Here is a 3,218-nt window from a genome sequence, read left to right as displayed (position 1 = left end):
GGTTGTCTTGCATCTTTAACAATTATGGAAAATGCAGAAATACAGGATCTTTAATGCAGATAGATACAGAGAAGGTGTCCGGAACTCAGCTAGGGTACTCCTTTGGTCTACATGCAGAGGCTCCTTTTAAACTGTGGAAGTTGCTGCTGTCAGAGCAGCACAGGCTGAAGTTTAAAATTAGTAGCAGGCTAAAAAGTTGAGCAATCCCAAAGCAGTTTCCCAAAGAAGTGCTACTTGCCTACTAGGTATTTCTTCCTGGCGTCAGTTTGACTATGTAGTTTGCACTAATGGGATAATAGGCAAGTTCTGCAATACATTTTTAATAACTTTAGGAGCCTGCCTGACTGCTCTCAATAAGTTGAGTTAATTTTTGTTTTCCCTAATAAAATACAAGCCTAAACCATGCATTTGTTTACTGTAATAAACTTTTCGGTAAAATTACTGTACCAGACTTGGAAATAGTGGGCTTAACATTGTCATGCTATGTGTAACACGCATTTCCACTAATTCTGCGATTCCTGTGAGCGGGAGACAAGAAGTAAAAAGAAAGGATTTTTATTTTTGACACTGATTCCCTTACAGTATAGGAGAATTCCATTTCACCCCTGCAAATGGGCTGTGATTAAAAAAAACCAACCCACAAAGCATAACTGAACTTTGTACCTGCAAAGATGTCTTTTCTGCTTATTTTTATAAGAACCCAAGTCTTTTCTGCCCAGGTCAACTGGTATAGGGGACTCTGGAACTGTGAGCCAGTTTGTCACTTGCATGGCAAAGTACTGCAAAGAAAAGATTTTTAATTCAGACTTGAATTTTCACGTGGCCTGTAGGTGCCATCATGATCCAAACAACCCTCAGTCTTCAGACATTATACAGGAGTGGTTTCCCGAACGTTGAGGTCAATGCCAAAAACTTAATCTGATGCAAAAGTTGAAAAAAACCTTCCCTCCGCCTCCTGTGAAAGCAGCCTATGTTCTTGACAGTGAAGTCAGCAAGAGCAGGTCTGATGAGTCCCTTTGCTGCATGATTAGGATGTAAATATGGGCTGTTCGCAGCCCTTGTTCATCAGAGTGAGATGATGAGCTTTTTCACAGAGTGGCTGAGGTTGGAAGGGAGCCCTGGAGATCATCTGGTCCAAGCAGGGCCACCTTGAGCAGGCTGACCAGGATGGCTTTTGAGGATCTCCAAAGGTGGAGACTCCACAACCTCTCTGAGCAACCTGTGCTAGCGCTCAGTCACTCTCACAGTAAAAAAGTGTTTCCTGATTGATTAATTTTATTATTTTTTTAAAAGTATTTCCTGTCGTAGCTCTTCCCTTTCCTGTCTGTCTCATGAAACGTTCAGGCTTGGCGCTGAGGCTCTGTGCAGCAGCTGTGCAAGGCCATGGCCTGCTTTTGCATTCCCGTATGTGCTCTCAACAACCCTCTCTGCACCTGTCTCTGCGGCTTGTTCTTCTGCTGGCTTAACGAAAGCAAGCCCAGATTATTCTCTCTGCAGAACAGCTTCTAAAAGACTGTCACAAATGATATTACAAGGTACGTCTGTGGGTCAGTGGAGAGAGAGAGGCATCAATGCATGGAGAAAGAGGTATTTAGGGAAAGAAATAATTGCTTGTCTGAGCATGCTAAATTAACTATCTTCTTGCTGCCACGGACTAATTTGATCTCCCAGGACCCATTTCCTCCAGCTAATTGGAACTTGAGTTGCCACACATGTAAATTCTCCCTTGCAGCTGTATTTGTTTCAGGCTGGTTGAGCAAATGGTTTGGGATGGGTTGTGGATGGGCGCTGCGTCTCTTGTCTTTCAGGCCAGCTTTGGATTGTTGCTCGTGGCGCCTGCCACAGCCCTTTCCTTTGCAGATGAGAGAGTCTGATGCTACGTCCCTGCAGATTTGAGCGCGGTGCTTGGGGAAAGGCTGCCCTACTTTTCCTCTCTCCTTATTTGCAGAACTCCTCCAAGCTGTTTTCTTGCAAGGAACGAACGTGCTGTGCTACTGGAGGTGGGGTTGGTGCTTTGAGGCCGTGGTGATGGGTGCATAGAGGAAGGAAAGGGGAGTTTCCCTTCAGAAATGTAGGGTGAAGACCGGAGAGTGAAAGTGCCTCATGGAATTTTACCCTTGACTGATGTGTTACCACCCGTGTCTGCTTCAGTCTATAGGAGGAGAAATTCAAGCCTGCAGGTCACTGGATGATAATTTAGGCCCCAAAGAGAAAACAAGCTTGTCCCCTCTGCCTATGAAACATTTAGACCTCATTTATCCCTGGATCAGTCTGATTAAATCAGCTTCTCTGGCAAATTGATTCTCCTGAACGTCCTTTTCTGAGCTGGCTATTTTAGAGTAAACATCTCCCTGTAGATTTTATAATGTAATACTTTGCTCAAAGCCAATGCTTTTTTTTTCCCCCCAAGGATCTGGTGCAGATCCAAAACCGATGATGGATGTAACTGACAGAAGTTAGGTGTTGCAGTTCTACATTTCATACTCTTTTGGAAGATTGAGCATTTCTTCTCTTGGAAAGTAAGAAACATAAATGCTGATGGCACCAAGCTTAGTAAATGTTGCACATGGGTATGTGCTAAAGCACAGGCCTGAGGTTTGGGATCTTGGGCTGTGCTCCTGGTTCCCAGCCTACTTGGGGCTTTGCTTTCTGCCTCCACCTTGTGGAACTCGCCACCAGGAGGTGAGGCTTGCGTACTCCAATGAATTTTGAGGTCCTCTGTGATGTCTGCTCTTGAACTTTCTTCCAGGTACCGTCCCAGGAACAAATGCATGGATTGGCCAGAGAAGCCCCTTGCACTTGCTATGCTGCAAAGTAGCTCTTGACTAGGGAGAGAATTTGTCAAACGCTGACAAACAAGTTGATGCGGAAGGACGGCCAGAGCGTGAGGTTGGAGAGCAAATTTGGATTCTCCAGCCTTTTCTAATTTGCAGTCTACTTTTCTGACAAGTCTTTCCTTGGCAACCCTCCACAGAGCAGCAAGTTGAAATCGCTTGTCTAATAGGAGGCTTAGGTCTGGTAGAGCCTTCAGCTCTGCTTGGGAAGCTCTTCCCCTACAAACAGCATAAAATGCTTTATTGATCCCTAGTTTCTCCCTGTGAAAGATGCACCGGGTTGTATTTTCAGGAGGCCCTGTGAACGGGGGCTGGCTGTTACCTCCTATCCGCACAAGGTACAGCGTTCACACCAACTACACATAGTGGCAGCCACACAAGTAC

The sequence above is a fragment of the Larus michahellis genome, chromosome 1 (genome assembly GCF_964199755.1).
Source record: "Larus michahellis chromosome 1, bLarMic1.1, whole genome shotgun sequence".
Classification (NCBI taxonomy): Eukaryota; Metazoa; Chordata; class Aves; order Charadriiformes; family Laridae; genus Larus; species Larus michahellis.
Note: the sequence above shows the minus strand (reverse complement) of the source record.